Below are 13,364 nucleotides of genomic sequence, written 5' to 3' on the forward strand. Positions count from 1 at the left end.
TGTAGCATCTTCATAAACTTTCAGTTCAGAATATTGTTAAATTTATGAATGTGTTTATTACTGATGAGGATTTTCCGGATACGTTCATTAGATCATATTTGTTATTCATGATACTTATTTCTACCATTTTTTGTCTGCCTATTCTATAATTGCTGACAGAGAAATTTTAAAATTCTCCCACCATCATTGTAGATTTTGCTTCTAAGATTTTGAAGCTAAGTTATTAGACATGTATTAATTAAAATTGTTATATCATCCTGGTCTATTGAGTTTTGTGCCATTGTGAGTGACCCATTTTAACTCAAGTAATAACGCTTTCTGCTTTCTACCCTGTGGTTGATTTTAATATAGTTATATTGGCTTTATCTTAATTATTTTTTGCATGATGTATTTTTTATCCATGAATGTTCAACCCTTGTTATCCTTATATTTGACATGTATCTTTTGAAAATAGCATACAGTTACATTTTTTCTTTTTGCTAAATCAAAGAATATTAAAAAAGAATGAAAACAGAAACTCTAAGTACCAGTGTGTACATTGTACACATTTAAATGACTCACAAAGAATGAAGTTTTTTCATACATATTAAGATCACACCACCTGTTGTTTATCAAGATATTCAAGGATAAATCTGACTCCAAACTGTATACAAGATTGCCATTGTAAACAGACCAAATTCCAGACATGCAACAACGCTGCTGGGAGTAGAGCTTTGCAATGGGTGGATGCCCATTCTGTATGTCACCACACACAGGACAGAAAGCAAGGCAAGTGGAGAATTTATTCTAAAATAGAAGGGAAGTTGTCATCATCTGCACCCACACCGCTCGTGCCTCTGCTGCTGTTTTTAACAGATGCTCCTTGTCAATTTTGAGGAGTCTCCATCCCTCTTTGCTGACAGATCAGAAGCACCTTCTTGTTTTGTAGACGTTAACGGATGGTTCATTCTTTTCTGCTACCACGAAGGCTGATCCTGCAGCGACACTTCATCACAACCCGCTTACATTCTTCAGAATCTCTGCTCCATGCCACGGCCTCTGCAGTCACACATTGGGAAGAAGCTCTCGAGATACATCACCTTGCCAGTCCATGGGTCCTGGGTAGAGTGGGACATGGCAGAACCAGCAATGCCGTGTCCTCCTGGAGTCCAGGGTGAGTCCAGGGCGAGTCCAGGGTGAGTCCAGGGCGAGTCCAGGGCTCCTTGGGCACCTCCTCAGCCAGGCAGTGGTCAAAGGGTACTCTCCAAAACCGCCCTCCAGCAGGGCTTTTTCAGTGCATATTACTGGTTCTTCTACGTGTTCATATTTAGCTAGTGCCTTGATCAGCCGTAGTATGTTACGAATTTAGCCATTTTTGCCATTTGCTTTTCTTCCCTTTGCAGACCAAGACCAGTGCTCGAACAGCAGGAGGAGGTGGTTCCTCATTTGGCTCCTGGGAGCGTCCTCCTCTCAGTCAGGCTTCCCACGGTGAGTGATGGGGAAGCTTCCGCAGGACTGCAATTCAGAGCTGCACCCAGTTGCATCTTTCCTAGTCTGACAGTTATTACGCATTTAGTTTGTTTACATTTAATATAATTACTGCTCTGTTTGGATTTCCCATTATTTTGAGCTTTCTATTTGTACTACCTATTCTGTTTCGTCTTGTCTGCTATCTTGCCTTATTTTGGGTTTGGTTAATTCTTTTCATTTCCTCTAACAGTTTGGGAATCATGAACTCTGACCCTATTATTTCAGTGGTCACCTTAGAACCCCCCCCTACACACTTTTTGGTCAAAATCTAGAGTTAATACTTTTATCCTCTGCTTGGATCACACAAAGAGCCTAAACTGTTAATATACATTTATTCTCCTTCTGACTTGTGTTCATGTTGTCATATATTATAATTCTCTCATTTTAACCCCATTAATTGTTGTTGTTATTATTATTATTTTATAGCCAATGTTTACTTATCTTTACACAGCTCAGGTTTTCCATCTGGGATCATTTTCCTTTTGCCAGAAGCACCTCCTTTAAAATTAACAGAATCTGAAGTTAGCCATTGTTTTCTTTTAGTACATTGAAGGTTTCATCCCAACCATCCTTTGGCTTCCACTGCTGCTGCTGGCATACCAGCTACTGGTCTAACTGTTGTTTCTTTACTGTAAGATTTTTCTTCCTTGTCTGGTATTCTGCAGTTTCCTGTAGATATGGACGTAGTTTTATCTATCCTTTTTGGGAATTATTGAACTTTTTGGATTCCTGATGGTGTTTTTACGGTTGTCTTTATTATGTGAACTTATGAAGCATGGCGGTTTTAGAGTTTGTACCTGATAATTCCAATACCCGAAGTCTTGCAGGTCTGTTTTCGTGGTCTGTTATTCTCAGTCACGGTGCCCTGTGTTCGTGCGGGATTGACTTCCTTTGACTGTGTGCTGTTCATTACCCTCACAGTTATTTGTGGGATTCCCTGAGGCCTGGGATAGAAATGACTGCCTTTAGCCCCGAGGTCCACCATCTAGGCATGTAGATCTACTACCAGTTTGGTGCATGTCAACGTCACAGCTCCAGGTTTCTTGGAATGCCCCAGTGTGGCAAATTTGGGCTTCAAGTCTGCCAAGCACTTGCCCACTTTGGGACATATTTTCTCCTTTTCTCTTTTCTCCTTTCTTGTTTCCTTTTTCTGATCCACTAAGTACCAAAAGAAACATTCTTCCTAGCTTCTTGTGGATGAGAGGAAACAGGCAGGCTCATCCTAACCCCAGCTGTGTGGCTTCAGGAGGCTGAAGCGTATGTGCTGGGATCCTAATAGATTCACAAACTTTGAGGGGCTTGAGTATCAATTTCTGTCCTCCCCCCACCACCCCGTAACTCTATCACAACACGCCTAATTTTGGGGTCTGGGTTGGCCAAAGGTAAAAGGGGATCAAATGACTGGTTGATTTCTCGGAGGTCTTCCTTGTCGTTAGGACCAGGCTTGGTTGTGCATCATTCATTATCTTGTCAACCCTGCAATGCATATAAGAAAATGAAAAAGAAAAGTTTTATGTAGCATTTTATATTAGTTTCGGAGGATGATTGATCTCAACAGTTTATCCCAGCGTTGTTCAATAGTGTGTCCTGTGGTGATGGAAATGTCCTGTATTTGAGCTTTCCAATATGGTAGTCCTGAAATGTAGATAATGCACCTGGGGAATTAAATTTTTAATTTTGCTGGATTTAAAATTTACATAGCTGCATGTGGGTGGTGGCTACTGTAGGATGTGCAGCACTAGTCCACCACTTGTCACAGAGAACAGAGTGTCTTTATTCTTTAGATTCCCTTTGTTGAGCAGACAGCTCTTAGCGTCTATCCCAGCTTCTAGAATCTTGGGGAAGCATAGTTCTTTTTTTTTATATTTACCTAAAGTTCCTATTTGTATATAAGGCTGTATTCCTTTTAGAATAAAGAAAAGTCATTTTGAATATCACCATGGCGAGTGAGTAGAATGCTACTGCTTAAGATGAGTCGTGTCATGGGGAGGAGGGAGAAATATTTGATGGATTTTTTTGGTAACAAACTTTAATACAATAAACTGTAGTTCGCTTGTCATCCCAAGGCCAACCTCAACAACGTAAGCCCTGTACTTAGTCTTAGAGAAATATTTATCTAGAGGAATAAAAAAAAAATAAGCAATGCAACAAAAACATATATGGAGCAGTTTTCCAGCTGGCTGGCTGCCCCCCGCCGGCCCATTGGGGCGGCAGCAGTGGCTTGTGAAGGGGACGATAGCACGTGAAGGGGACAGTGGCGCGTTCTCCAGCCACGGAGCGTCTCCTCTCAGTGTCTCCCACCATCCGCTGCTTCCTGCCGTGACAGGACACACCTTGAGGACAGGGCTCCTGTCTCAGGGTTTGCATCATTCTCAAGAATCAAGTTTTGAACTGTACCCTGAGAGACCACAGGTGCACAGTAAAAATTTTCAGGGCAACATAATTTTGGTGTCATCATCTCATAATTATTTAAAAAAATCAAAAAACAGTGCAGAATTATTATTTTTTCAATATTCTGGAGGATGATACACTTTCCAGTACAGCAGCTGTTTTTGGTGGCAGTATCATATCCCTCTCCCCCTTGTCTCTCCCAGTGACAAACTCTCACCTCTGTTGACAGGGTGACCGCATGACCCAGTGGCCCATCAATGTGCCTGGCCCTCAGAGACTGTTCACGGTGGAACATTGTGCCCACCGAGTCCACAGAGTCCTGCTTTGAGGCCGTTCTTACCAGAACTTCAGGAGGCCCCGGATGCTTCCATCACAGAGCTGCAAGGGTGGGCGCCAGCTGCTCCCCCCCTTTCCTTGCCATCTGGAGAAGGCCACTAGGCAGAGACGAGAGGTGTGGGAGACTGGAGAGAGGGCGCTGCTGGCGTCAGGTCCCAGTGCCCGTGGCGGAGGTCCCTGCCCTGAGATCCCCAGAGCAGTCCTGGCTCTCTGGTTCTTCCTTCGGTTCTTTGAATTCCCCCAATGTCCTTTCAACAAATTACCTGTCATAAACTATCCCGAATCGGGATTCTGTCGCTTGCAATGAACACCCTTCATCCTAAATTGTCACAGTAAAACAGAGGGGAGGGGACTTGGTCAGAGAAAGAAAATTCAACCCCACTGAAGTCGGATAAGGCAGGTAAACCTATTCTCCCCCATTTTCTTCTAGAGCAGTTCTTCTGTCCTTCTGTTTCTTTCATAGTTTTTAGTGGACATTATCCTCAAATTCAAAAGCCAAATGCACCTCTCTTCCAAGAAGCACCGCGTGTTACCAACGAAAGAGAAGAATGCCAGCGATGTGATTTTTTTTTTTTTTAAAGAGAACTTCCAGGGAACAGAAAATAACACCACCCTGTATTAAGAAATTCCCAATTTAGTGCCATGCTGACATCGAGGGATAATCAATGTGGTGGCACCAAACTCTTTCAGTTAGTACCAGTGACGGTATAACACCGAGGTCATCTCCTGTTGTCTCCCGCTCTGTCCTGCTCAATCCCACAACACCGCCCTTGGGAGAGGAGCTTCAAGTTAAATAAAGGGGAGATGTGAGTGGGAAACCAGTTTTCCTTCTATTTTTCCTTCTTTAGTTGTCATTTTCATTCTCCCAAACGTACTGTCTTGCTCTGTCCCTCAGTCCCTAAGTCTGCAAAGGAAACATTGTCTTTTTAACCTAAATACAAGAAACATGATTAAGATTCAATGACCGACGTGTTCACCGAAAGCTCACGGCAGCGCCCTTCACTCTAGCCTCAAATGGGAACTGATCTCAGTGGTATCGCGGATACATTACTGTGTGTTCATACGATGGATACCATGTGGCAAAGAAAACTAATGAACAAGCTCCACAAACAGCAAGTGGCAAATCTCACAAACATGATTTTGAGTGAAAAACATATGCAAAGAATAAAATGCATTTACAAAAAGACCCCAAACCAACAAAGCCAATTGATGGTGTTGGAAGTCTGAACAGTGGCAACCTTGGGGGCTGGGGGGCCCGTGAAGGGCCTCTGGGCTGCTGACCTGGGTGGTTACGCAGGTGTGATAACTTTGTAAGAATTCATCAATCTGTATGCTTACAACTTGTGAACTTTCCTGCATGTGACTTACACGAATAAAAAAGTTTAAGATAAAATCAATATTCTAATGGGAAAAAATACCACAAAGTGGGGCACTTTGGAAAAGCTCGATATCCCCAAGGAAAAAGCAAATGAAAGTTTTATGGGATAGTGGTTGCATGAAAGTGGTTGATAGGAGAGAAATTACTGGAATTGAGAGGATGAGTTCCTTTCCTGGACTTCCCTGGAGCTCTGATATTGGCCTGGCACTGGAATTTGGGCAGCAAGACTGCTTTATAATCAAAACTAAAGTCATTTGAAGAATTTCCAAATAACTCAAGCTTTTGTTAGACCTCTACAAAGTGAACAATTAATCAGTTCGTCAACCATCAAAAAACTGTAAAAGCCAAAATCCTTTAGATAAACCAGGAAAATCAGAGCAAAGGGCACACCTGTAATACTTAGGAAACATGTTCACTACTCACACGTCTGTATTCCTTGGGTCAGGCAAGGAATACCAGATGAGGTTTGCCATTGTTCTGCCACCAAATGCCATTTTTTAGTCCTAATGCAAAATAGTGGTATCTTTTTAGACTTGTGCCACTGAGCAAATATTCAGAAGGGATCTTCTCCCCAAGCAAAGTGTAAAACCAACATATCCCACAGGGGTGAGGATGGAAGGGGCCTTCCATTACCCTGGAGGGGATCTGTTGCCAATCTTTGATGGAGATGTCTCAGATTGGGCTGCTATACCAAAGTACCATATACTTGGGAGCTTATAAACATCAGAAGTTTATTTCTCACAGTTCTGGAGGCTGGGAGTCCATGATCGGGGTGCCAGCATGGTCAGGTTCTGGCGGGGGCTCTCTTCCTCACCACTAAGGTTGCTAACTGCCACCTTCTTGCCGTAGGTTCACATGGTGGGAGGGACAAGGCAGCTCTCTGGAGTCCCTTTTATAAGGGCATGAAATGAATCCCATTATGAGGGCTCCACCATCATGACCTAATCACCTCCCATGGTCTCCACCTGCTAATACCATCATCGTGGGGGTTAGGTTTTAGTATATGAATTATGGGGAGACCCAAACATTCAGACTATAGCAAGACCAACAGGAGGTGAACCTGTTGGCCTCCTTCCCAGCATCCATCTCCAACCGGGCCTCCCACGCAGCTCTCCGACTTGACTCATACAAAGGGGTGCACTGCCTTTTCTCCAGCAGCTCCTCCTCTTCCTCAGAAACCCCAAATGAAGGCATCCTCAAGATTCATGGAATTGACCACCAGTTTGCATTTTTAGCTTCTCCTTCTCCCTCTTCCCTCCAGCCAGTCACCAAGTTTTGTGGTTTACCCCTCGGCCCATCTCAGGAATAGTGGTTCTCAACCTTAGCATACACTGCGATCACCTGGAGGGCTTTGGAACACAGATACCCGGCGCCCACTCCAGAGATTCCAATGTGGTTGGTTGGGTGGTGTAGCATGGACGTCCATGCTTTCCTCCAGTGATGCCAATATGCAGCTTGGGCCGAGAACCTCAGCTCCAGAACCAGCCTCTTCCGCTGCACTGCCATACTGACATTCCTTGTGTCCTCCCTTGTTCTCTCTCTGCACTCCTGGAGCAGCTTCCTCCCTGGGCTGCTTATGCCCCTCTGCTTGCTTGTTCACTGGTCCTTCCCATTGATATCCTAACCTAAAAGTCTAACCCTGACATTCAAAGCTTGCTAAAAGTTATTTCTTGCACACCTTGTCAACCTCACCTTGCCCTGCCCACCCCGTGAACCCACACCTGTAGGTACACAGGTCAGCTCCCCATCCATCAACCTGTCCTACCCTCTCCTGGTACCCGCTGAAGTTCTCGTCCATGGACACCCAGCTGGATCCACACCTCTGGGAATCTTCCCTCCTCTGTTTCCCCACAGCACATTGTTTACGCCTAGGACATACAGAGTGGGAAGACAGAAGACATTTGTGGGCAGTTGTATTGGCCTTGGACTGTTTGCCTCTAAACTTCATGTTACGTGAGAAAGATAAATCTTTTCATTTGTTTAAGTTATTATTTGTCAAGTTTTCTGTTTTTACCAAAATATTGCCATGCATCTGGGAGAGCATTCTTAAATTAGCCTGCTTTAAGTCGATGCATTAAATGTGCACCCTTAACAACAATAAGATAATTAACAAGTATTTTATTTTCTGCAGTTCATTTTCCACTTACTGCTTATAAATCTCTTACACTCATTAAGAGAACTTACTGGGAACTTACCGTCAGCTGAGCTCTGGACAGCACAGTGAGCTGGCCACGCAGCATCACTGGCAGGGGCATGCTGGGAAATGCTTGGGGTCGAGGGGTTCTGGTTTGTGTGTTTGCTGATTTTTGTGGGGTCAATACTCCCACCATGGTTGGTTTCAGGTTTCCAACAAAGACATCACGGAAGGCAAACTTGGGAAGAGTTGTGCTCAAATCAGTTCTTGGACATCCTGAGGCTGGCTGCACCACACCCCTGGAACTCAGTGCCCCCAAAGAACAGGCCAGAGCCCTTGCTAAAATCATTTTCTTAAGGGTGAGCCTTAAAATATAGTTTCTTTAGACAAAAAGCTTTTGATGACTCCATGCACCCGTAGGAGGAGTGGGTAGGAGGCTGACGGGTTTGATCAAAGGTCATAGCTTTCCTTGACTTTGAACTCCCCAAAAGTCTTGGCAAGAGCTCCAGAACCTTCCCGTTTTCTTTCTTTTGTGTAATACAGATTATGCAACAAGTGATCCTCACTCTAATTTATTTTTTGGGAGAACTTGATAGACCCATTTTTCTGAGAGTTATGTTTGATCATCAATCCTAGGCTGATCTGATATGTTCAGAATTAAGATGAATTATTTCTACCTTTAATCATTTAACATAATGTTCTCTTTTGCTGAAGTTCATATATAGAATTCTCTTACCAAGGAGCACCAGAACCAAAAGAGGCCAGCCACTCAGCGTTGCCAAAGGCAAACTTTTTGTGATGCTGCTGGGGCTGCCTCCCTCCTGGGGATCATTTTGTGTCCCAATCCCACCCACTCACTTGATATCTTAGGAGCTCGCTTGCCCTGGGGGTTGAGCTGGCAAGACTCTGGTTATGCTCACATAAAGTTACAACTTCACTAATCGGGCCTCGTTAACTAGGGATTTGTTATACCTCTGCTCCTTTAGCTCATGTTTCCTGTTATACTCTAAAGGAAGTGTTTGCTAAGCAAATTAATGGTGTAATCAAGATCCCAGGGAGAATGCTTAAGTGATTAAGAGCCACAGGCAAATTACAATAGAGTATAATTGACTATTTAAACAAATACTACAGGACCTTTCCCTAGAAACATTTTTTTGGGCAAATAATCTGTTATTTGATATACCTAGAAATCATAAAAGCCTGCTATAGTTTGAATGTGTCCCCTAAAGTCCATGTGTTGGGAAATTTAATCTCCAACGCAACAGTGTTCAGAGGTGGGTCCCAATAAGAGGTGATTAGGTCACCAGGGCTCTGTCCCCTGCACTGGCCTCATGTTATCACGAGAGTGGGTTGGTTATCCTGAAGGCGGGTTGTTATAAAAGCAAGTTTGGCCTCCTCTTGCTTTCATCCTTTCTTGTCCTCTGTCTTCTGCCATGCGATGACCCAGCACAAAGGCCCCTGCCGGATGGACTTCCCAGCTTCCAGAACCATTAGCCAAATAAATTTCTGTTCATTAAAAATTACCAAGTCTCAGGTATTCTGTTATAGCAGCAGAAAAGGGACTAGGACAAAGCTAGATTTCTTTTTTTCCCCCAAAGCTAGATTTCTTTTTTTCCCCCAAAGCTAGATTTCTTTTTGCATTATTCTATAATCCACATTGATGTGACTTCACCATAAATTGTGTGAATGAGAGCTTTGAATGTATTTCAAAGAATATTTACAGAGACACTAATTATATTTTGTGAGGTTCATGTTATTTTTTAGTCTTAAACAAGATGTATAAATCTTTTCATTTGATTCCAATTTAAATGTGGATAACTTGCTAATCAATTCACTTCTGTTCAGTTTTCTCAGATTTAAAAATAACATTTATCTGCCCACATAGACTTAGATGTGAGTGTTTGTAGCAGTGTTTATTAACAGTAGCCCAAATCAGAAACAATTTGAATGTCCATCAACAGAAAAATGGATAAATAAATTTTAATTTATTCATACACTGGAATGCTACTTAACAGTAAAACAGGAGCAAGGTGATGATGCATGCAGTGTGGATAAATCTCAAAACCATTACGCTGAGTAAAAGAAGGCAGACATAAAAACATTCATGCTCTATGATTTTATTGATCAGCATTCTAGAAAAGTCTAACCTCACCCTACAGTGTCTGAGGGTAGAGAGTGGTGGCTGTGGGTGGCCAGGGTTTTAGGATATCTTTGCGGGGATATTATACAGTTTGCCCCCAGGCTCCCAAAAGACTCATGTTCAAAATACAGTTACCCTTTCCCAAATTTCCCCAAATTCTCAATTAATTACAGCATCCATGCAAATCCAAAATCTCATCTAAGTCTCATCATCTCAAAAATCCCACACCTCATCATCTGAACCATTGAAATCAGGTAAAACTCCGGTGTGATTCAGCTTGGGGTAAAATTCTTCTACATCTCTGGGCCTATGAAACTAGAAGACAAATTCTCTGCTTCCAAAATACTAAGGTGGGACTGGCATGGGATAATAGTTATAGATACTCACATCTGAAAGGGAAAAAATTAAAAGCAAAAAGGAGTCAGTGGTCTCAAGTGATCTCAAAATTCAGCAGGACAAACCATTAGTTTCCAGGCCTAGAAATAAACCTTTGTGGCCAAAGCTCCCCTCTGAAGCCACGCTGCTAGCGCTGGCCTCTGGAGGGGCCACCTGGTCTACTCCCAAGTCAGGCCACCCCCTAGGGAAGGTAACAGATTGACAGGTTTCGAGGATTAGGACATGAACATCCTTTGGGGGCCATTCTCCAGCCTACCGTGGGTGGTTAACAGGTGTATACATTTGTCAAAATGCATTGAAATGCACACTTAAAATGGATACATTTTATTGTATTTAAATTATAGCTCAGTAAAGTTGATTGTTTTAAAGGCTGGTTCTTCCTTGTCCTATGGTCACTAAGGATGTTTTCAGAGTTAGCTGGCTTAAATCCTACAAAGCAAATCGGCTAGGAACATGTGCAATCAGTTACTACAATCATTATTATAATTTATAGTCATTGCAAGATCATCCCTATTATTTCAAAGCAAACTTCAAATAGCAAGAGGCTCATTAACTCCGGTGAACATTTTTGGAAACATTCTTCCCTGTAGCTTCAGATACAAAATGCATTAAAGCAAAGAGCATACTTGACCTCTTAGCACTTAAACCTGTCTGGGGAGCTCCACCTTGAGACTCTGACTTTGGCAGAGTAACTAACAGGATCTCCAGCTTTGCTCAAGGTGGTGTGTTTCTCCTTTTGATTGTTCAGGTTCATGTGATTCGCGTGGCCCTCTGGAGGGAAATGAAGCACTTGCTCAGGGAGCTGTGCTCTAGAGGCTAAGTCATCAGAGAGGGCATGATGTTGAGTTGAGTTCCGTATGGAAGTAGTCAACTCCAATGAGACACATGCTGTATTCTATGTTTAGTGCATTCTGTTGCTTACCCGTACCAGAATCACCTTGGTGTACACAGGAATGCCCCTGGACTTGCTGGAATGTACCTCCCTTCTTCCCACTGAGACCTGCAAAACTGCAATTTCTGCAAGGTAGTGGCTTACATTCTACCTTTGTTAGGCTCCTCGGGTGATTCTATGCTCACCAAAGCCTGAGAATCGGTAGACAAAAGAGATTGAGAAAAAGTGGTCAGGGAGGTAGAGGAACCAAGCCGCATCCTAGAAACCAACAGAAGAGCCGCAGGAAGGAGAGTGTTGGTTTCCACCCTGTCATATGATATGACAAGACAGAGTAGACTGTCACTGATAACCAGGAGGTCACCTGGTGCCTTAAGCACCCCCTGCTTCAGCGGAATGGGAAGAGGATGGTACGGAAGGCAGATCCTCGGGAAGCAAAGAGAAGGCTCTATTGATGTTAAACTAGACAAACACTTTGATCCTGCAGTCCTACCTCTTGGTGGCTACCTTGATATCACACGAAATGCTTGCCCGTGTGCACAGAGATGTGTGTGGTGATGTTCTACTGAAGCATTATTTGTAATGAAGAAAACAGGTTTTAAATGTCCACCAGAAGGGAAAACTAAATAACCCAGATACTGTATATCCACGTGATAGAACTCTCTGCAGTGTTTAAAAGAATGAGGTGGGATGCCCTTGGGAGAAAAAAGTAAGTTGTGATAAAGCTCTGTATTTTCAGAGGCATTCACACACGTATGTAAACATGGAGGGAAAGGCCTGAAGAGAATCACACCATGTGATTACTTTAAGTGACCCTGTAAGGAAGGGACAAGATTTGGGGAGGTCAAATGTCTTCTTTGCTAAGACACAGCCTCCAGGGGTGGGGAACCTGCGGCCTCAAGGCCACATGGGGCCCTCTAGATCCCCAAATTTGGATTTAGTCAAAAGGCCGCACTCAAGGATCCAGAAGGCCACACATGGCCCCAAAGTCAAAGGTTCCCCTGGGGCTCAAATTCAGGCTTTGCCTTCCACTGGCTGCGTGAGTTTGAGTGATTTACCTAATTTGCGCAAATTAGGCAATTTGGGCCTTGAGTGTCTTATCTCCAGTGTAAGGATAAAGTAACAGTACCTACATGCTGTGAAACCATTGAGCAAAGTAAACAAATTTAATGGTGACAAAGTGAGTAAAGGAGGCCGGTGCATCGGTGCATCGTGAGCTCCACAAATGTTAGCTGTTACTACACTGGGGGTGGTGAGCAAAAGCAACTCCAGTGTTACGTAGAGTGTCTGGATTTTAAACCATGAGACTGCATTTTCAATGTGCTGCAAATAAAATTAATAATAGTAATGAAAACAGATAAATGAGCAGAGTTATCATAGAAATGTGATGACTCTGTCAAGAAGTTTAAGGATGAAGAGACTCAAAGTGCTTCATGCTTTTTCACGAGTCCGTGTTGTGTGTTGAAGTTCTGAGCTCCAGCCAGCCGAGTAACCTCGACCCTTAAAACTTATCACTCAAATGATAACGCAAATGACCCGGAAAGACGGAAAAGAGGAGCAGAAGTTTATTTTAAAATCACAGATGGATGGATGTAGTAGATGTCTTAAGAGAAACTTACCAAGCGTAACTAGGAAGCAATTGAAGCCAAGGTGTTAATTACTTTCCTAAGTATTCAGCTGGGGGGGTGGGGAACTAAAAATAATAAAAGTGTGATTCGCTCACGGTTTCCAGGTTCAGGACGCACTGGCAAGCGAGAAAACTTTGGTGGGCACTAAATTGATTGTGGCTAGCCACGCTTCTGTGACTTCAGGAGATAAAACTAAGTCTCTTGCTCACATTCGCCTGAGTGATGGCAAAGGATACGGGCAGCAGGTGGGCTTTGTAGCTAATGTTGAAATTTGCGTCACTTCAAGATGAGCCCAGTGTCACCACGAGCACACGTTTAGAACTGTGGGCATCCGCTCCTGTGTTCGAATGTAGAAAACGTCCACTTCCCATCTGGTGTCTGTGGCCAGACGGAGGTGAAGGGTCTTAAGAAGGCAATCTACATCTTGAGATAGCCATAGAGAAATAATAACAATGCAAATAAACCACATCAACATAATGCAATTATTATTAAATGTCTACTTCTTTATCACACAATGCAGTGAGCATTTTCAGTCTCTTAATGTTGTGAGCACCTGCCTTGGG

The 13,364-nt window shown here is 43.2% G+C and overlaps 1 pseudogene; it reads right to left on the reverse strand.

Annotated features, from left to right (window-relative positions):
- Positions 1 to 786: 786 nt before the first annotated feature.
- Positions 787 to 6,808, reverse strand: LOC123620851 (annotated as a pseudogene).
- Between the last annotated feature and the right edge of the window lie 6,556 nt (positions 6,809 to 13,364).

The sequence above is a fragment of the Lemur catta genome, chromosome 1 (assembly GCF_020740605.2).
Source record: "Lemur catta isolate mLemCat1 chromosome 1, mLemCat1.pri, whole genome shotgun sequence".
NCBI classification, from domain to species: Eukaryota; Metazoa; Chordata; class Mammalia; order Primates; family Lemuridae; genus Lemur; species Lemur catta.